The 22888-nt window shown below is 42.8% G+C and overlaps 1 pseudogene; it reads left to right on the forward strand.

Moving 5' to 3' along the window:
• The first annotated feature begins 4446 nt into the window (after nucleotides 1-4446).
• Nucleotides 4447-22888, forward strand: part of LOC139177708 (large ribosomal subunit protein uL30-like) — a 49752-nt pseudogene continuing 31310 nt past the window's right edge.

Here is a 22888-nt window from a genome sequence, read left to right on the forward strand (position 1 = left end):
AACCATAGGTCATATATGTATTTCCATTGTTTGAATTAGATTTTTAGTCACCTTTGTTTCTGATTGTCATTATTTGGGGGTAATCTTCCCTACCTTTGGAAATAAAGGGGATGATTACATTTTATTCACAAGAAGGGATTTATGAGACTCATAATGTCGGAAGAAACAGATGTTTCTCTTTACTACAGCATTTCCTTTCTTTCATTGCATAGGAAGTCAGCTGGGGAATTTAGTCAGCTGCTAAATGTTGTATTGAATGAAACACCAATTAATGTTTGTTACTATTTGTCTATAATTTTTCCCTAACTGTTTTTATAAAAGAGAGTAAACTGTCCTTAAAATAATATCTCATCAGGACAAAGAAGATAGAAGACACAATAGAAGTGAAAGCCATTCAGTTGGAAAATATACATGAAATGTGTGAGAATTAATAACAATTCAAAACACTGCATGTCTTCAGGAGCTTTTAGGGAATCTCACTAACAGGGTCTGAGGAGTAAACCTCTTTCACTCTCTTCTAAAATAACAGATCAGAATACTTGGGATCCTCAGTCTTCTCGGATAACCCCTTCTAATGAATGTTACTCATATTAACAGGATTCAGGGATACAGATTTGTTTTTACAACAGTCTAATAAATGAGTTGGAGAAGGAAATGGCAACTCGATCCAGTGTTCTTGCCTGGAGAATCCCAGGGACAGGGGAGTCTATGGGGTCGCACAGAGTCGGACATGACTGAAGTGACTTAGCAGCAGCAGCAGTAAATGAGTAAATGGACTTCAGGGATAGAGTATTTTGTTGCTGTTGTTACTGTTGCATTTAGTAAAATGCCATGAAATTAAAAGACGCCTACTCCTTGGAAGGGAAGTTATGACCAATCTAGATAGCATATTCAAAAGCAGAGACATTACTTTGCCAACAAAGGTTCATCTAGTCAAGGCTATGGTTTTTCCTGTGGTCATGTAAGGATGTGAGAGTTGGACTGTGAAGAAGGCTGAGCACCGAAGAATTGATGCTTTTGAACTGTGGTGTTGGAGAAGACTCTTGAGAGTCCTGTGGGCTGCAAGGATCCAACCAGTCCATTCTGAAGGAGATCAGCCCTGGGATTTCTTTGGAGGGAATGATGCTGAAGCTGAAACTCCAGTACTTTGGATACCTCATGCGAAGAATTGACTCATTGGAAAAGACTCTGATGCTGGGAGGGATTGGGGGCAAGAGGAGAAGGGGATAACAGAGAATGAGATGGCTGGATGGCATCACTGACTCGATGGACGTGAGTCTGAGTGAACTCCGGGAGTTGGTGATGGACAGGGAGGCCTGGCGTGCTGTGATTCATGGGGTCGCAAAGAGTCGGACACGACTGAGTGACTGATCTGATCTGATCTGAAAATGCAACTTTTCCTTCTCACCTTCTGTAAGTATTATTTTTGTCTGTATGGAACTCAACATCTTTCAATTTCACTTTCATCAGCCTTTGGTGTTTGGCCTCTGAAGCCACATTCTTTTGCAATTCTTTTATGATCATTCCTCGTTTTCTCTCTTATATCTGATAAGAAGAACAATGTTAATTCTTTCTGCACTTTAAATATTTTATGTCCCTCTATATCCACGTTTAATTTGCATGCTTAAGGAACATAAAACTAATAATTATGACCATCTACTCAGTGACACTTTATCATAAACCCATAAATGACAGGCTAATCAACTGCATCTAGGAATATGCATTATCTTTGATGTTTAGCTTAGGACCTGTGTCAGTCAAAGTTCTTCAGAGGAACAGAACCAGGGACGTGTCTGTTACATTGACAGAGACTTGTATTAAGGAACTGCCTTGCATGATTATGGAGATGGGTAAGTACCATAACCTGTAGGGTGAGCTGGGGACCAAAGATAGTCAATGGTTTAGTTTTAGCTTGAATCTGAAGGACTAAGAGTCAGGAGAGCCAAGAACTGGCAGACTTGGGACCCAAGAAGAAGTGTTTCAGTTAAATTAACCAGAGAAAACCCTTGACTGCTTTTCGGATCTATTTCTTTGGCTCTAGTATTGTGCTCTGTTGTCTGTGCTTAGTCATGCTGGCTCTGCGTCTTTGTAAAAGAATGCTGCCTGTAACCTGAGATGTACATAGTAGCCTTTCTCAGGGTTTTGCCTCCCAGCCTTGACCTTTGGAGCCATAACAATTTTACATTCAAACAGAAAAAAAAAAAAAAGGTTGCAGCACAGAAAATAATATTTGTCTTGTTGGAGGTTTACAGGACTTGTTGAGGTTCCCGCTTCAACTCGAGATGAGGCCCTTGTCGCCTGCACCAACTCGAGAGGAATCCTGAGAGGCCCCTCACAACTCGAAAGGATTCCTGACTTCCCAGAGACAACATGAGAGGCCCCCTCAGGTCCCCGTGGCAACTCGAGGGAACCCACACTTCTTGCCGCAACTCACAACTCGAGAAACACCTTGAGATTCCCCCTTCCATGCAAATTGAGGCCTGATTTCCCTGCCGTGACTCCAGAGCACTCCTGTGCTCACCCTCGCACCTCGAATGGAGACTTGACTTCCCTAAGGCAACACGAGAGGCTCCCTGAGTTCCCCATGGTACCTGGAGAGGAATCTCAAGCCTCCAGCCACAACTCGAGACAAACCACGAGATGCCCCCCGTCAACGCAAGATGAGGCCCTTTTCTCTTGCAGCACCTCGAGAGCAATCCCACGTTCCCTCTCAAAACTTGAGAGAAAGCTTGACTCACTTTAGGCAACTCAAGGGGGCCCAGAGATCCCCGTCACAACTCGAGATGAAAGCCAAATTTCCCGCCACAACTCGACTAGAACCCCGTGTGTCCCACCTCATTCGGAGATGAGGGCCCATTCCCTGCTTCAACTCAAGAGGAATCCCAACTTCTCCTCTCACCACAAGAAGAGGCCTGTGTCACCTCTTGATTCTCAAGTGGAACCCCGCGGATCCTGCTGCAAGGAAAAAGGACGCCAAATTCCCCCTCAGCTCCAGATAAGTCCTGATTCCCCTGCAACGAATCCAATGGAACACCCAGTATCCCCTCACAACAGGATGGGAGGCCTGTCGGCCCTGCCTGTCCTCTTGAAAAAGCCCAAATTCCCCGCCTGAACTCGACTGGAGGCCTGACAGCCCTTTGAGAACTCGAGAGGAACGCAGAGTTCCATGCCTCAACAGCAGGCAAGGCCTGACTCCCTTATTGAACCTTGATAGGAAGCCCGAGATCCCTGTCGCCGCCGGAGTGGAACTCTGAGTTTCCCGACTGAACTCTAGGCTCGGCCCTATTCTCGGGCAGCGACTCGAGAGGATTCCCAACGGGCCCCTCGCAACTTGAAAAGGGACCTGACTTCTCTGAGGCAACACGAGCCGGTCCCTGAGATCCCCATGGCAACTCAAGAGGAACCCCACGCTTCCCGCCGCAACCCATGAACAACCACCAGATTCTCCCCTCAGTGCGAGAGGAGGCCCTTTTCCAGAGCAGTGTCTTGAGAGAAACCCCACATTCCCTCTTGAAATGTGAAAGGGTACTTGACACCATTGATGCAACTCAGGAAGGTCCCTGAGATACCGGTCCCCACTAGAGAGAAACCCCGAGTTTCACGCCACAACTCAAGAAGAGCCCCGTTTTACCCCTCTTCTAATCGAGATGAGGCTCGATTCCCCTGCTTTGTCTGGAAAGGAATCCCGACGTTGCCGTCGGCCCTCAGGAAGAGGCCGGTCTCCCTTTGAAACTCGAGGGCATCCCCAGGAGTTGTGCCTCAATTCGAAAAGACCCCGATTTCCCCATCCACTCCAGATATGCCTGATTCCCCTGCACGGACTTGACTGGAACCCCAAGGATTGACTCAAAACACGAATGGAGGGGTGAAAGCCCTGTGGCACCTCGAGAAAAAGCCCCAGTACTCTGTGTCCACTCGACAGGAAGCCTGACACCTCTTTCATACCTCGAGAAGGAAGCAGAGTTCCATGTCTCCACACGAGATGAGGCCTGAGTCCCCTGTTCCAACTCCAGTGGAACCCTGAGATCCATGTCAGAACTGCAGAGGAACCCTGAGGTTCCAGCCTCAACTCGAGATGAGGCCATAGGCCCCTGCACGGATTGCAGAGGAATCCCAAGAGGCTCCTCGCACCTCGAATGGAGACTTGACTTCCCTAAGGCAACACGAGAGGCTCCCTGAGTTCCCCATGGTACCTAGAGAGGAATCTCAAGCCTCCAGCCACAACTCGAGACAAACCACGAGATGCCCCCGTCAACGCAAGATGAGGCCCTTTTCTCCTGCAGCACCTCGAGAGCAATCCCACGTTCCCTCTCAAAACTTGAGAGAAAGCTTGACTCACTTTAGGCAACTCAAGGGGGCCCAGAGATCCCCGTCACAACTCGAGATGAAAGCCAAATTTCCTGCCACAACTCGACTAGAACCCCGTGTGTCCCACCTCATTCGGAGATGAGGGCCCATTCCCTGCTTCAACTCAAGAGGAATCCCAACTTCCCCTCTCACCACAAGAAGAGGCCTGTGTCACCTCTTGATTCTCAAGTGGAACCCCGCGGATCCTGCTGCAAGGAAAAAGGAGGCCGAGTTCCCCCTCAGCTCCAGATAAGTCCTGATTCCCCTGCAACGAATCCAATGGAACACCCAGTATCCCCTCACAACAGGATGGGAGGCCTGTCGGCCCTGCCTGTCCTCTTGAAAAAGCCCAAATTCCCCACCTGATCTCAACCAGAGGCCTGACAGCCCTTTGAGAACTCTAGAGGAACGCAGAGTTCCATGCTTCAACACCAGGCGAGGCCTGACTCCCTTGTTGAACCTTGATAGGAAGCCCGAGATCCCTGTCACCGCCGGAGTGGAACACTGAGTTTCCCAACTGAACTCTAGACTCGGCCCTATTCGTGGGCAGCGACTCGAGAGGAATCCCGATGGGCCCCTCTCAACTCGAAAAGGGACCTGACTTCTCTGAGGCAACACGAGCCATTCCCTGAGATCCCCGTTGCAACTCGAGAGGAACCCCACCCTCCCACCACCCTGCCACCATCCTCCCAACCACTTTCCCATCCATCCACTCACATCCTATCATTCATCCTCCCATCTACCTTCCCACCATCCTTAGACCATCCTCCACCACCCTCCCACCATCCCCCCACAATCCCCCCATCCACCCTCCCATCCACCCCCCATCCACCCTCCCACCATCCTCTCACCCATCCTCCCATCTCTCCTCCTATTCACCCACACTCTCATCATCCCTCTCATCTACTTTGCTTCCCTCCCTTCTTGTCTTTCTTTCCATATAGTATGTATTGAGGGTCTACTGTGGGATGCAGTAGACCCTGGTGAAGCAATAATGAACATGGCACAGTGACCCATTTTCCAGAGGGGTGCAGATAGGGAAGCCATATGGTGTCCCTCTATCTTTCTTTGGATGAAATCTCACCCAGAATCACAACACAGAAAGCCAATAAATCCTAGATACCCTGGAGCTCCAAAAGGTGACCAGAGCTAGTGGACAGCTGAAAGAATAAAGGATTATCACATCCTCTCTGGGATGCACCAGAAGTCTGCAACACCAGCCACATTCACTTCCCATTTTAGTATGAAAAGCTTAAACTCTAACTCGGGTAAAATGTTTCTTTGGAACACTAGTTCCCCATCTTCTATGTCTGCTGACATTCTGAATAAATTTGCCATTCCTTACCCCAGTACCTCTTTTCTTGATTGGGCTGCTGTGTGGCACGCTGTATTAAGCTTGGATTCTATAACCTAATATATTATCATTCCTAACCGGAACTACAGAGAAGGCAATGGCACCCCACTTCAGTACTCTTGCCTGGAAAATCCCATGGATGGAGGAGCCTGGTGGGCTACAGTCCATGGGGTCGCTAAGAGTAGGGCATGACTGAGCGACTTCACTTTCACTTTTCACTTTCATACATTGGAGAAGGAAATGGCATCCCACTCCAGTGTTCTTGCCTGGAGAATCCCAGGGACAGGGGAGCTTATGGGCTGCCGTCTATGGGGTCGCACAGAATCGGACACGACTGAAGTGACTTAGCAGCAGCAGTAGCAACCAGAACTAATATATTGTCATTGCCCAATAAATGTTTGTAAATCACTGTTTTCCCATTTTATTTTTAGGATAGTTCTACTGTTGGGAGCCGGCATATTGCGTATTGAGTGCATATTGCATATTGCATACTGAGTGCAGCACTTTCCACAGCATCATCTTTCAGAATCTACAATAGCTCAACTGGAATTCTATCACTGCCGGGAGCCAGCGTGAGGAACTCCGCCCGTGGCAAAGGTTATGAGGAAGGAGGCTTGGCATACGCAAAGGCAGGATCGAGCCTCAGGAGTCCTCCTGGAAATTCTCAAGCATCTACCCCCAAAACCAGAGTCTGCCTACTTTCTGCTTTGTGCTTTCACCTACACCTCTGACTTTATGGGGGGCTGTCCCCCACTACCTCTCTCTGAAAAAAGAGTTAGCTTACAGCTCCAGTTAATAATTCCTGGGTGTGACAGTGTTTCAACCTACAAACTCCTTTGGAAACCCTCTAGCCTGCCTGAATAGGTTTTTCCGGCCACATGTGATTGTTCAGAGCCTCCCAACTGTGAGAGGTAGGAGATGTTCTAAACTGTCTAAACACAGATTCCTTTGAGTAGTTAAAAGATTGAATAGAAATTGTATTGGTGAAGGATTTTTCACTTATTGGGCCAATGTTTGCTGCTAAGTCTCCATACTCCTTACCTACTGTGTCCTTGGCAGTGTATTGATTGATATAATGGGTGTATAGAAATGTAAGTAGTAGCCTCAATGTTTGTAACCTTGGACCCTTGAGTTAATTCTTTTCTTGATTGAGCCCACCTCACCTTTGCCCTATAGGAATGCAGCTTTGTCCAATGCTTTTTTGGAGGCTGGCGCCTGACTTTGGAATAATCACCTTTAGAAAAATATAAGTTTCTTAAAATGTTAACCGGCCTCCTGGCCAGAAGATGATGTAAATCACCTAAACTTTTGCATATGATAAGTTTGAAAGCCTGGCTTCGATTAGTATCAGGAACTGCTGTCCTTGCACGACTCCACCCCTTCCCCCATTATCCTCTATGCACAATTTAAGGTATAAAAACTACTTTGGAAAATAAAGTGCAGGCCTTGTTCACCAAAACTTGGTCTCCCCATGTCGTTCTTTCTCTCACCTTCTGGCTGAATTATTCAGCCTCTTTTCTCCACTGAATTTCCTCACTGAGCTATCCTTATTTCAGCCACTTTTCTCCACTGAATTTCTTCACTGAGCTATCCTCATTCTATTACTCTTTATATCTTTGATAAATATTTAAATAAATAGGTCGCCTACACCGTCTCTCCTTCGAATACCCTGGATCAGCCGGGGCTGGACCCCGGCAGTTCTACAAGATGTTCTCATTTTCATTTTCAGGAAGGAACTTGTGCTCAAAAGACTCAATTATATTTACCCAGGCAGGTGGATCAAGGCTTGAAACTCAAGTCAATTTAGGTGGATAATATCTTACTAAAGCAGTAGTGTTTTAATTCTCTCATCTTCACAGAATGTGTTTCAATAAAAAAGTTCTTGAGACGAAATCATGGAATGGATGATTGAGGCCATAGAATGGATAACTGCTGCTGCTGCTGCTGCTAAGTCGCTTCAGTCGTGTCCGACTCTGTGCGACCCCATAGACGGCAGCCCATAAGCTCCCCTGTCCCTGGGATTCTCCAGGCAAGAACACTGGAGTGGGATGCCATTTCCTTCTCCAATGTATGAAAGTGAAAAGTGAAAGTGAAGTCGCTCAGTCGTGTCCGACTCTGAGCGACCCCATGGACTGAAGCCTACCAGGCTCCTCCATCCATGGGATTTTCCAGGCAAGAGTACTGGAGTGGGGTGCCATTGCCTTCTCCGGGATAACTAACTAGATGAATTTAAATAACATAGTAGATGTTATAGTGAGAATTTGTCTCAATCAAATAACTGACCTATTTTATTTATTGATTCCTTTTTACTGGGATTTACTAAATGAAGATTATATTACATATTTCAAAAAGTTTTTTTTCAAAAATGAGTCTCTATTCATTAGGGCATTAGGTATTAGATATCTGAGCCTACTTTTTAAAAAATAATTTAAAATGTTGAATAACATTTTTAGAAAATATTATTAAAAGCATATAGGAACTAGTAATAAATAATGCACCACACTAAAATATATATGAAAGTAAAAAGTAAGAGAGCCCATATGTCACTTTTACCCTAAAGACTTTTGTCAAATCTAAGGAACATAGTTGTAACCTTCAAGGTGAAGAGAAGGTGGGCAGCAGAAAACAAAACTCATGTACAAAAGAAGAACCTTCCCCTGTGAAGATGAAACTCCAGAGTTCTACTGCCTCCGTGAACTCAAGGGAAAATGCCTTGGTGACTAGCAGAAGGCATTATCCTTGGGAAACTGTAATAACTCAGCCCTAACACACATTTTCATCCAAATTCACTTCACTCATGTGGTCCAAAAATCTTCAAATCATGAACACCAGCTGTCCAGATTAGTAATGTTCCAAGTACTTGGCTGAAAAATAAGTAAATCCTTTCCAAAAGAATGTACCTTAAACAGATTTCAAAAAATTATTAGATAAATAGATAATTCTTCAAGGAAAATGACCCTTCAGATTATAGAAAATCACTCAGCACACAAGGAAACAAAACACCATGTGCAAGCATCAATATAAAATCATAAAACATGCACTGAGAATTTAGATACTAGAAATTCACAGATAAGCATTACTAAAGAGCTTATTTTGTATGTTAAAGCAAATTAACAACAATTAAAAAAAAAAAAAGCTTTTGGAAACAGAAATTACAAATGATAACCAAGCAGGTTTGCAAAAGAATCAAACAGAACTTCTAGAATTAAAAGGTATAATTATTTGATGAATAGGCTTCCAACTATGATGAAGTAGAACAATGATCCAATTAAGAATGAATAGATACATCTAGATAAAATTTGAACATCTGTATAAAGGCCCTGGGGAGTTCCTGATATTACTAGGATAAGAAGGGATAAGATTTCAGAGAGAAGAGAACTGCAGAAAGAATAGATAACATTTAAACTGCTGTTCTACTGGAACCATTTGCTGGTTTAGATAGGAAAAGAAAAGCAAAGAATTGAGGGTGGGAGCTGGCTTTTGACAGAAAAGCCAGTAGAGTGTTTTGGCAGTCTCATTGGGTTGAAGAGATAAAAGAGCAGATTTGTGGAGCCAAGATCCCCACAAATGAGAAGAGACAGAACAACACCCAACACACAATTTTTTCCCCCAAATCTGTAGAATCCTGAAGCGCCACAAAATGTTAGACTCATAAGTCAACTGTTTTGGATTTCCCCAGAAGCAGACCCTGAGACTCTGAGGTTTTTGAGTGTGAAAGTAGTTTATTTGGAAGATGGTCTCAGAAAACAATGGCTGAGTGGAGGGAAAAAAGGGAAGAGGGAGGCAAGAAAGAATGATGCCTGTTTCAAATAGTTCCCCACTCTGGGTAGCTGGAGCTTCATCCAACCAGTGAACTTTGGGATGTGATATAAAACATGCACCACCCAAGTGATGAAGGAAGTGGAATGTTTATGTAGCAACTGTGGCCAGTTGTTGGCTAATGAATCCTCCTGTTGTAGGAAGGGGGAGGCCCCCCTTCAAGGCCCCAGGAGTGGGCTCCTGTGTAACACTTGGAAAAGAATTGTCTGAGGAGACATGTGCTGACAAAGCAAGAGACTTTATTGGGAAAGGGCACCTGGGTGGAGAGCAGTAGGGTAAGGGAACCCAGGAGAACAGCTGTGCCACTTGGCTCGCAGTCTCAGGTTTTATGGTGATGGGATTAGTTTCCGGGTTGTCTTTGGCCAATCATTCTAATTCAGAGTCTTTCCTGGTGGCACACGCATCGCTCAGCAAAGATGGATGCTAGTGAGAGGGATTCTGGGAAGTGGACGGACACACGGTGTCTCCTTTTGACCTTTCCCAAACTCTTTCAGTTGGTGGTGGCTTATTAGTTCTGTATTCCTTACCAGGATCTCCTGTCATAAAACAACTCATGTGAATGGTTACTAAAGGGCCTGGCCAGGGTGGGTGGTTTCAGTCAGTGTGCTTCCCCTAAAACTCCCAGAGGACATTAATCTTAAGCTGCTCTGGCATGCTGTGTGCATTGATAAGGCATAACCTGGTGGCCAGAGAAAGCTTTCAGGAGAAGACATGCAGATACTGGTGTTCAGAGGTTGGAGTATTGTACACTGACATGGTCAAAACTGGTGAGACAAGAACAGGGCACAACTTCTGTCCCAGACAAAGCCTTGCACTGCTCAGATCCACACATGCTCCCTGTGAATTTCACTCTGTCCATGACTTGCTTACAATTTCTGAAAAGGAAGCCTTGTGAAAGGAGAATGGATGAACGACCATTCCCACTGCTGTTGGCAGTCTTAAGGGAGTGCTGCCTTTACTGCCTTCATTGCCTCTCTCCTCTCCTGCCCATTATAGGTTTCCCATATCCTTGGCCAGATCATGCTGAGAAAGTCAATTCTTAGGTAGGTTGATAAGAAGTCCAGGGTCCCAGAGGAGGAGAGAGGAGTCTGGGGCTCTCGAAGAGAAGATAGGGATCTCAAGTTCTCAAGGAGGAAAAAAGGACAAACTTTTTTTTTTTTCTACATTCCTTAGTCTCAGTCACATAAAATACTTTTTTTTACTTTAAGTCCAGAACTGATGATTGCACAACAAAACAACTCATCTTGCTCAAGGATATGTTTTCCCTTAAACTCTGTACCAATGGTGTATGTAACAACAATGTATCCTGCTAGAGAAGTTTCTCCTTCTTGAGAACCTTCTGACTAATCCTGTCATCTTAAAAAGCCTATTATGGGATTGAACCTGGTAAGATCTTTCTATTGTTAGTTCTGATCTCATTATCTTAAAATGTAAATTGTGGGAGTGGGTCTGGTAAGAACTTTACAACCTTGAGACATTCTTTTGATTTATTGTTAATAACCAATTGAAATGTATACAGCTTCCTTGCTAAGACTAGCAAGGGGGCACTCTCCATTCCCCTTCTGATGTCTATGTCAGAAGCATTCTCTGTCCTTTTCATACTTTAATAAAACTCTGCTACACTAAAGCTCTTGAGTGATCAAGTCTGGTCCCTGGTGCTGAAGCTAAATCTTCTTCAGAGACCATGAATCTGACATCATTCACTGTAAGCTATCAATGGTCTAGTGTTGGTTGCTTGCCAAAAGGGATAACACAGATATTTTGGTCTCCTTGTCCGAGTCCCTGGTTACTGTGCATCTGTTAAGCCGTGTTATTTCCGTTCCCTGTTCCTGTATATCAGTGGGCACTGAGGCATCAAGAGGCAGTCAAGTAAATCCCCCAAGTTCCAACCAGACTCCTTGCTGCTGCTGAAACCAAGCAAGACTCAGTCATGTCTTCCCACATACAAAGCCTTTCCATGTCCCCCATGTCTTGTTTGTAGAAAAAGGCTCCTAGATCTTCCTTGAGTTCTGTCACGCGAGTGTATGTTCCTCGGTTCTTTGTCTCGTCACAACAAAGATTTGGAGCGACGGACATTAAAGCCCTCAGTGCATCACAGCTCTCGGGTCTTGGACAAACCATGTTATAGCTTTTAGGCAAATCAGTGTTACAGCTCTATTTTATTTAGAAAATAGCAGAAGAATCCATCCTCGAAGCGTGAGGGCATGCCAACCCAAAGACTCGAAGAGAAGAGAGTGGAGGAGCGCACAAGGGAGGGAGAGAGAGTGAGAGAGGGAGAGAGAAAGAAAGAGTGCACACACGCGGGAGAGAAAAAGGGTGAGAAAGCGCTTTGGCTCCTCCTTTTATGTTTTTTTTTCCTCCACCTGGACCTGCCCTATGCAAATTGGGCTTAGCCAGGAGTGCTGTTTGTTCTACCTGAAGTCTTCACTCTGGTCCTTGGACCTTCCTTTGATCTCCCTTTGTTCTATCTTCGCAGGCTTTTCCCTTCCTTGTCTTTTAGCCACCACCATTTTGGACTCCTTTTCCCTATTTTACCTACCTAACAGTTCCAAAGATCAGATTTAAGCAGATACTAATGAGAAAGGTGAGGGAATGCACAAACAAAGGAAAGCTAGCCCGTGGTAATCATCCCCATGATTGTTAGCTTAAACTTAAAGCCTTGATTTATGACCCCAAACTGACAAGATAATGTCCTGTGGCTTCAACCAGCTAGCCCCAAGTGAACTTAAAATTGATGATATCAGGAGGATCAGTTAAGAACTGAAATTCATGAATCACAAACCCTCTAAGTAAACAATAAAATGCCTCAACCACTGCTTTTGCTGTCTCCTAGAAAGAAGTTAACAGATTACAAGATCATTATTTACTAGTTAGATTTGCAGGAAAAAGATCAATCACAATCACCAGTGACACATTGACTCACAAGACAGATCCAGGAAGCCTGCAACTGAGATCTCATCAGGAAACTGAAATCACAAAAAATTCTCCCTTTTACCCTTTTGGCCTTTAAAAACCACAGGAGAGCCAGAAAGATGTATTTGAGACAAGTCTAGATCTCCTATCTTCTGGGTTGGCGCCTCTGCGACTATCAAAACTTTCCTGCTCCAAACTCCAGCGTTTTGGTTTGTTTGGCCTCAGTTGTGCATTGGGCCCATGAACTTGGATTTGACAAGACCCTTATTGTTTCTGAGTCCAAGTTTGTACAGCTCACCATGCATGAAGGCCAGTAAATTGAGAGATGAAGTGTTGGAGCAAAGAATAGCAAATTTATTCAGAAAGCCAGCAGACTGAGAAGATGGTGAACCAGTGTCCCAAACACCTGAGTTAGAAGTCAGGCTTTTTATACTAAAAGTGGGAGAAGCGAGTGTGGCTGGTTGTCACAGACTTCTTGGTACTGCCAAGACTCCAGAGGGGATGCAATAATCCTTTGTTCCTGTAGCAGTCCATTATGCTGCTAAGTCGCTTCAGTCGTGTCCGACTCTGTGCGACCCCATAGATGGCAGCCCACGAAGCTCCCCCGTCCCTGGGATTCTCCAGGCAAGAACACTGGAATGGGTTGCCATTGCCTTCTCCAAAGCAGGAAACTGAAAAGCGAAAGTGAAGTCGCTGAGTCTTGTCCTACTGTTAGCGACCCCATGGACTGCAGCCCACCAGGCTCCTCCATCCGTGGGATTTTCCAGGCAAGAGTACTGCAGTGGGGTGCCATTGCCTTCTCCGAGTCATTATGTTCCTATAAACTTACAAGACAAATATTATTTTCTTTCTAAATTTTTTTCCTGTGTGTCAGTGAAAGTGTTACGGCTTTAAAGATCAAGCCTGGGAGACAAAGCCTTGAGAAAGGGCTACTGAGTATATTTAAGGCTATAGGTATCATTCTACTACAGAGATAGTAGTAGGGTTCTACTATTAGAGCCAGCAAGGCTGAGCAGAGGCAACAGAACACAGAGGAATAGATCCAAGACGGAGTTAGATTTGTTCTTCTCTGTCCTGGTATTTATTCTACAATACTAGGAGCCATCAACCTTATCTCCTCCCTATAATAAAGTAACAGTTCAGTTCAGTTGTTCACTCATGTCCAACTCTTTGCGACACCACGCCAGGCCTCCCTGTCTGTCACCAACTCTTAGAGTTTACCCAAACCCATGTCCATCGAGTCAGTGATGCCATCCAGCCATCTCATCCTCTGTTGTCCCCTTCTCCTCCTCCCCTCAATCCCTCTCAGCATCAGGGTCTTTTCCAATGGGTCAACTCTTCGCATGAGGTGGCCAAAGTACTGGAGTTTCAGCTTCAGCATCAGTCTTTCCAATGAACACCCAGGACTGGTCTCCTTTAGGATGGACTGGTTGGATCTCTTTGCAGCCCAAGGGACTCTCAAGAGTCTTCTCCACCACCACAGTTCAAAAGCATCAATGCTTCGGTGCTCAGCTTTCTTCACAGTCCAACTCTGACATCCATACATGACCACAGGAAAAACCATAGCCTTGACTAGATGAACCTTTGTTGGCAATGTAATGTCTCTGCTTTTGAATATGCTATCTAGGTTGGTCATAACTTTCCTTCCAAGGAGTAAGCATCCTTTAGTTTCATGTCTTCAATCACCATCAGCAGTGATTTTGGAGCCCCCAAAAATAAAACCTGAAGCTGTTTCCACTGTTTCCCATCTATTTGCATGAAGTGATAGGACCAGATGCCATGATCTTAGTTTTCCGAATGTTGAGCTTTAACCCAACTTTTTCACTCTCCTCCTTTACTTTCATTAAGAGGCTTTTTAGTTCCTCTTCACTTTCTGCCATACGGGTGGTGTCATCTGCATATCTGAGGTTATTGATATTTCTCCCGGCAATCTTGATTCCAGCTTGTGCTTCTTCCAGCCCAGTGTTTCTCATGATGTACTCTCCATATAAGTTAAATAAGCAGGGTGACAACATACAGCCTTGATGTACTCCTTTTCCTATTTGGAACCAGTCTGTTGTTCCATGTCCAGTTCTAACTGTTGCTTCCTGGTCTGCATACGGATTTCTCAAGAGACAGGTCAGATGGTCTGGTATACTGTTAATATACTGGATTAAAGAACCCCAAATGACTGAATGACATGCATTGTGTTAGGTCTAGTGAAAGCCTCACTGTGGTCCTGGTAGAATGGTCCTCTAGGAACTAGATCTGTAATGAATCTATAGTAGTGATGACAAAATCATTTAAAAATCAAAGTGGAGTAACTATGGCTCAGACATCCAAGATGAAGCTGGGTGGTCATTGTGGACACAGTTTCAGACACATTCCAAAATTACAGAGAACTTGAATTTTCTCTGAACTATATCAAATTTAAGGACACCACCAGCCCTTTTTCAAAACAACATCTGTTAACACCTGCTAGTGGTCTCCTAACACCTTGTAGTCTCAAAGTTCTCACCTCATCCTTTGCAACTATGTAATTATTTCAGACCCCAACTGATCCTTGCTAAACAAGAACCCTTACCTCTTTCCAGCTCAAACCCTAATTCTTGACAAACAATTCATGTAACCTTGTGGATTTTTGCCTTTACAAACCTCTCCATTTTTTAGTCCAGCAGAGCACAATTCAGATGCTTCTTGGATCTGTGTCTCCTGGGCTGCAATTCTAACAAACATCAAATAAACACATTTTTGCCTCAACCAGGTCTCTGTTCATAGAATTCTTGGCTAACAACAGTGAGGAAAGGTTCCACAGTTGGTTCTCAAAAGGATCCCTGAAAGTGATAATGAGAGGACCACTCCGACTTCCAACCCTTGAGTTCTTTACCTCTCAGAGCACAGCAGCACGCAATGGCTCTTGACTCAAATACCACATTTTAAAGAACAGTACTCCAGTCCAGAGGTGTTGTATTTAAGCACATAAGTGTGTATTTAGAAGTTCTTTCCAATTTTCTGTCAGGCTTGGAAGCTTCAGGGTGCTAAATATGGCAGGATTAGTGGATGACATGGCCATATGCCCACTGCAAGTGGGTCAATTGTCCATACAGGAATTATGTGAGACCCTATGTCAGTAAAACAGACATTATCTGAATCTTTAAATAGTAGGCTGAGGCATTGCAGATAGAAGTGGAAGACTTATCCCCAGAATAGCAGTTTTAGTAAGGATAAATTGCTGTCACCTCCAGTTTGGCAGTGTTTCATTGCAATTAGATTGAAACCAAATAGCTGTTGCATATCTCTTCAATGGGTGACATAATGCTATGAGCTCAGTCAGCTGGATCAGCCTCTGAGAAGGAGCCCAAGCTATTGGGACTATGAATAAATGATAGCCTAGAAAAGGTAGCTGCTCCATTCATGGACTCTCTGTGCAACCACTGAGTGACCAATATCCACCCGATTTTTTGATGTCATGCCCAAAGTGCACCTTCTCTGGTAGGTATTTACATGAGACACACAGATTTAATTTAGGCCGATTTCTGTAGGTTCATACACACGCTTCTCACTCAGACTTCTCTGTCTCTGAATTTCTAGTCATGTTCCTTCTAAGGCCCTGCCTAACCAGTCAAGCACTGGCCACTGACAAGGAGTCCATGGACAAAGTCTCTTCAGTATATTTCCCTCTAATTTAATTGATGCCAAAGTCTGTTTACTGAAACTCTTTCAATATCATCTTTCAGCACTACCTCAGTCAGTCTGCCGTGCAGGGGCAGTCCATTTTCAGCTCACACCAACTCCCGTGCTTCCAAATCCATGAACAAGGCCTGAAATTTTCCCTTCTTCAACAAATCAAGTAGCACATGAATATAGAAGAAACAAAGGAGAAAATTTTAGAAAGAATGACTGAAAGAATCTTTCAAATTGGTGAAACACTGGAACCTACAATTAAAGAAGCTCAGTGAAGTCCAAGCTGGGTAAGTATAAAGAAAATCACATCCAGGCACATCATAGTCAGACTGCTGAAAAAGAAAGATAATGTCTTAAAGGAACCTTGAGAGGGGGGCAAAAAAATACATACAGAGAAACAATGATGATCTTGATGTCTGGTTTCTCATCACAAGCAATGAAAGTCAGAAAACAGTCAAAAGATGCCTTTAGAGTACTTGAAAGAATGTAAGCTGAAAGATGGCCTATCTCTACTACTCCCTTCAAGGAGAGTTTGTTTCAATTACCCTTGAAGCTGTGCTGGCTCTGTGCCTGCTTAGCCAATACAATATGCCTGAAGGACACTGTGTCAGCTCAGGGTCTAGCCTTTAAGAGAGCTGACAGCTTGTGGCCCCTTTTCCTAGAATTTCTGCTCCCTGCAGAACCCAGCTGCCATGCAGTGAGAAGCCCAAGCTGAAAATGCGGTCATGTGTGAGAACCCCAGTCAGCAGCCCCAGCTGAGCTCCCAGCCCAAAGCCAGCACCAACAACCCGCCTTGGAAATGAGTTATCTTGGACTTCTCAATGCACTTGTACACCCAGACTAGGGTATCTGTCTCTGTCTAATTTCACATGGAGCAGAAGAACCATCCAGTCCATCCCAATCAATCCACAAAATCATGAAATATAATGTGCTTTAAAAAAAAAAAGCCTTAAGTTTCATAGTTATTTGTGACACAGTGCTAAATACAAAGCAAGCATGGACTTAGTGGAAGGCACTTCATTCAAAATGATTACTGCAAGGAGAGAAGGGAAGAGACTATTGCAGTAGAAATAACACTGACCATAAGATCTACAAGCATCTCCAACTTGGGTTAGGTAAAAAGGATTTTTTTTCTCTTAATAGAAACAGGGTGTAGCTACTTAGTACTGAAGACTGGCATGATCAGGTAGTAGATCAGAAAATGTTTTACCCTGAGGCCAGTCTGTTTCCCCAACCCTTAAGAAGAGGCTATATGCTTGCATAGGGACCTGGGGAAAGGAAAAAATCTTACCCAAGTTTAGTTAACAAGCATTTCCTTGTCATTGATCAGTAGATACAATTTAGTTTAATCATTCATGAAGCAGAAATTAGGAATTTGAAGAATCTGTAACCAACCTTGTCATAGATAAAAGTGGGATATTCATGAGTCTTATCTAAGTCATGTGAGAAAGAATGTTCTGTGCAATAGCCATTTTCCTGAACTCATAAAATTAGGAAATTTTATTTAACCACCATTTTCTAGGAATACAGGACTAGGTAAAATTCACATCATCAGTAACAATGTTTAATAAAAACAATTGCGAACTCAGAATTCTATATTTAGTAAAGATGCCTTTCAAAAATGAGGGTGAAATACATTTTAAGGAAATAAAGCTGTGAGAATTTATTACAGTAGGCCTATAGTGTAAGAAATACTAAAAGAAAATTCTGAACTGAGTAGACATGATACTAGATGGAAACTCTGATCTACAGTAAAGAACGAGGAGGTTAGGCAAGAATAAGTTAGAATACATTGAATAAAAGAAATCGATGGGCATAGTGGTTGTCTCAAGGGGACAAGAAGAACATTTCTAGGATAGGAAAAATGTTATAATATCTTGTTTGGTATGTTGGTTACATTTCTCAAAATGTACTGAATTGTACAAGTAATACTTGTGCATTTAACTGTGAGTAAACTTTAGCTTAATTTAAAAAAATTAAAAACAAATTTCAATTTCACTTCATATATAAAAAGTAATTAATGTAAGAAAGATAAATTTTTAGAACTTCAGAAAATAGTTTCATGACCTCAGGCTAGGAAAAGACATTAAAAAGCAGTAATCCTAAAGGGAAAGATGATAAATTTGTTCCCCTTAAATTAAAATTTTCTAGGTAAGACATCATACAGAGAAGACAAGCCACAGTGTTCTAGTATATATAAGAAACTGCTGATAAATCAACATTAGAGAAACAGCATGGTGATTTACTGCCAAATAATACAAAAAACATGACATAGAAAGAAGCTAGAAGAAATCCTTTACATATATAAAACAGTATTTACCTGCAGTAATAATCAGACAAATAATTACAAAATAAAGTATAACAGCGCATGCTCTTCAGATTGGCAAAAGGCATCTACAAATCTGATCAAATTGAGTGTTAACAAGAAGACCGTGCTAAGGGGTAATTATAAGGGGTTATAATTGGCACAACCACTTTGGAATTATTTGGAGTTATCTAACAAAGTTAAAGATGCAAATATCTTATAATTATGCATTTCGACTATGTAGGAATATGTTCCAATAAAAATCTTGCATGAGGATATGTATAAAGGAATAGTCATAGCATTACAATGTCCATCAACAGTAGAATAGATAAATAATAAGGTTTTCATACAGTGGAATTTCATGCAACAAAGATATTGTGTGAAAACAGTTCACATAGTAATATGAATGAGCCTCACAAAAAAATGTTGAGTGAAAGAAAAAAAAAATCTAAAGAATATATAAATGTTCCATTTATATAGCTTAATAACAAACTAAGCAATATTTTTTAGGTAAGTATATGTAGATGATTCAAACTATAAAGAAAACAAGAATATGGTAACAGAAGCCAGGCTAGGCCTTACCCCAGGGAGTAGGAATGTAGTGTCTTTTCTGGACACATGGAGGTCTTCTAAGATTTTACATAGCATATGTATGTAATTTACGTATACTATGGCATACATGTATATTTCAAAAAAAAAAAAAAAAATTTTAATGAACATGTTCTGTGTATTATACTGACCAGGACTCTGACTTTGGCCATGTTTTAGAACAGACAGCTTTATTTTACTCGGAAACCTATTGGGCCTTGGTTAGCATTTCCATGTTAGTATTTTTGTAAACTTAGGAAAACATCTGAGCCACAGTCAGCTCCTGGTCTTGTTTTTGCTGACTGTATAGAGCTTCTCTATCTTTGGCTGCAAAGAATATAATCAATCTGATTTCAGTGTTGACCATCTGGTGATGTCCATGTGTAGAGTCTTCTCTTGTGTTGTTGGAAGAGGGCGTTTGTTATGACCAGTGCATTTTCTTGGCAAAACTCTATTAGTCTTTGCCCTGCTTCATTCTGTATTCCAAGGCCAAATTTGCCGATTACTCCAGGTGTTTCTTGACTTCCTACTTTTCCATTCCAGTCCCCTATCATGAAAAGGACATCTTTTTTGGGTGGTAGTTCTAAAACGTCTTGTAGGTCTTCATAGAACCGTTCAACTTCAGCTCTTCAGCATTACTGGATGGGGCATAGACTTGGATTACTGTGATATTGAATGGTTTGCCTTGGAAACGAACAGAGATCCTTCTGTCGTTTTTGAGATTGCATCCAAGTACTGCATTTCGAACTCTTTTGTTGACCATGATGGCTACTCCATTTCTTCTAAGGGATTCCTGCCCTCAGTAGTAGATATAATGGTCATCTGAGTTAAATTCACCCATTCCAGTCCATTTTAGTTCGCTGATTCCTAGAATGTTGACGTTCACTCTTGCCATCTCCTGTTTGACCACTTCCAATTTGCCTTGATTCATGGACCTGACATTCCAGGTTACTATGCAATATTGCTTTTTACAGCATCAGACCTTGCTTCTATCACCAGTCACATCCACAACTGAGTATTGTTTTTGCTTTGGCTCCATCCCTTCATTCGTTCTGGAGTCATTTCTCCACTGATCGCCAGTAGCATATTAGGAACCTACTGACCTGGGGAGTTCCTCGTTCAGTATCCTATCATTTTGCCTTTTCATACTGTTCATGGCGTTCTCAAGGCAAAAATACTGAAGGTATGACCTAAATCAAATCCCTTATGATTATACAGTGGAAGTGAGAAATAGATTTAAGGGACTAGATCTGATAGACAGTGTGCCTGATGAATTATGGACGGAGGTTAGTGACATTGTACAGGAAACAGGGATCAAGACCATCCCCATGGAAAAGAAATGCAAAAAAGGAAAATGGTGTCTGGGGAGGCGTTACAAATAGCTGTGAAAAGAAGAGAGGTGAAAAGCAAAGGAGAAAAGGAAAGATATAAAAATCTGAATGCAGAGTTCCAAAGAATAGCAATAAGATATAAGAAAGCCTTCCTCAGCTATCAATGCAAAGAAATAGAGGAAAACAACAGAATGGGAAAAACTAGAGATCTCTTCAAGAAAATCAGAGATACCAAAGGAACATTTCATGCAAAGATGGGCTAGATAAAGGACAGAAATGGTATGGACCTAACAGAAGCAGAAGATATTAAGAAGAGGTGGCAAGAATACACAGAAAAACTGTACAAAAAAGATCTTCACGACCCAGATAATCACGATGGTGTGATCACTGACCTAGAGCCAGACATCCTGGAATGTGAAGTCAAGTGGGCCTTAGAAAGCATCACTACGAACAAAGCTAGTGGAGGTGATGGAATTCCAGTTGAGCTATTCCAAATCCTGAAAGATGATGCTGTGAAAGTGCTGCACTCAATATGCCAGCAAATTTGGAAAACTCAGCAGTGACCACAGGACTGGAAAAGGTCAGTTTTTATTCCAATCCCAAAGAAAGGCAATGCCAAAGAATGCTCAAACTACCACACAATTGCACTCATCTCACACACTAGTAAAGTAATACTCAAAATTCTCCAAGCCAGGCTTCAGCAATACGTGAACCGTGAACTTCCAAATGTTCAAGCTCATTTTAGAAAAGGCAGAAGAACCAGAGACCAAATTGCCAACATCTGCTGTATCATCAAAAAAGCAAGATAGTTCCAGAAAAACATCTATTTCTGCTTTATTGACTATGCCAAAGCCTTTGACTGTGTGGATCACAATAAACTGTGGAAAATTCTGAAAGAGATGGGAATACCAGACCACCTGTCCTGCCTCTTGAGAAACCTATATGCAGGGCGGGAAGCAACAGTTAGAACTGGACATGAAACAACAGACTGGTTCCAAATAGGAAAAGGAGTCCATCAGGGCTATATATTGTCACCCTGCTTATTTAACTTATATGCAGAGTACATCATGAGAAACAGTGGTCTGGAAGAAACACAAGCTGGAATCAAGATTGTTGGGAGAAATATCAATAACCTCAGGTATGCAGATGACACCACCCTTCTGGCAGAAAGTGAAGAGGAACTAAAAAGCCTCTTGATGAAGGTGAAAGAGGAGAGTGAAAAAGTTGGGTTAAAGCTCAACATTCAGAAAATGAAGATCATGGCATCTGGTCCTATCACTTCATGGCAAATAGATGGGGAAACAGTGGAAACAGTGTTAGACTTTATTTTTTTGGGCTCCAAAATCACTGCAGATGGTGACTGCAGCCATGAGATTAAAAGACGCTTAGTTCTTGGAAGGAAAGTTATGACCAACCTAGATATCATATTCAAAAGCAGAGACATTACTTTGCCAATAAAGGTCCATCTAGTCAAGGCTATGGTTTTTCCAGTGGTCATGTATGGATGTAAGAGTTGGACTGTGAAGAAGGCTGAGCACCGAAGAATTGATGCTTTTGAACTGTGGTGTTGGAGAAGACTCTTGAGAGTTCCTTGGACTGCAAGGAGATCCAACCAGTCCATTCTGAAGGAGATCAGCCCTGGGATTTCTTTGGAAGGAATGATGCTAAAGCTGAAACTCCAGTACTTTGGCCACCCCATGTGAAGAGTTGACTCATTGGAAAAGACTCTGATGCTGGGAGGGATTAGTGGCAGGAGGAGAAGGGGACGTCAGAGGATGAGATGGCTGGATGGCATCACTGACTTGATGGACGTGAGTTTGAGTGAACTCTGGGAGTTGGTGATGGGCAGGGAGGCCTGGCGTGCTGCAATTCATGGGGTCGCAAAGAGTCAGACATGATTGAGCAACTGAACTGAACTGAGGAAACCATCTTGGTCATCATAATACAAGCAAAATAACTGAATCTAGAGATTATAATTGACTCGCCTAAAGTAGAATAACTGGTGATAGAGACTAGACAAGACTCCCAAGTGTTGGGCTAATGAGATGAATCACTCATTGACATTAATCCTGCAAAAGTTCTAAGAGTTGGGTATCATACCTTGTCCATACTAATAAAGCATTCTTTACACTTGGAATATTCTAAATCTTTTGTCCTGGTTGCTTACCCATATCACAGATCATTTGACCTAGCATGTTAACCCATCCAAACAAATGCTATATATTTTCAGTTTCCTAGGAAACCAAATTCTTTTTACCCAAACAAATTACAACAAAGGTCCATCTAGTCAAAACTATGGCTTTTCCAGTAGTTATGTATGGATGTGAGAGATGGACCATAAAGAAGGCTGAGTACCAAAGAATTGATGCTTCTGAACTGTGGTGTTGGAGAAGACTCTTGAGAGTCCCTTGGACTGCAGGGAGATCAAACTAGTTCATCCTAAAGGAAATCAGTCTTGAATATTCATTGGAAGGACTAATACTGAAGCTGAAGCTCCAATAATTTGGTCACCTGATGGGAGAGTTGACTCATTGGAAAAGACCCTGATGCTGGCAAAGATTGAGGGCA

The sequence above is a fragment of the Bos indicus genome, chromosome 19 (genome assembly GCF_029378745.1).
Source record: "Bos indicus isolate NIAB-ARS_2022 breed Sahiwal x Tharparkar chromosome 19, NIAB-ARS_B.indTharparkar_mat_pri_1.0, whole genome shotgun sequence".
NCBI classification, from domain to species: domain Eukaryota; kingdom Metazoa; phylum Chordata; class Mammalia; order Artiodactyla; family Bovidae; genus Bos; species Bos indicus.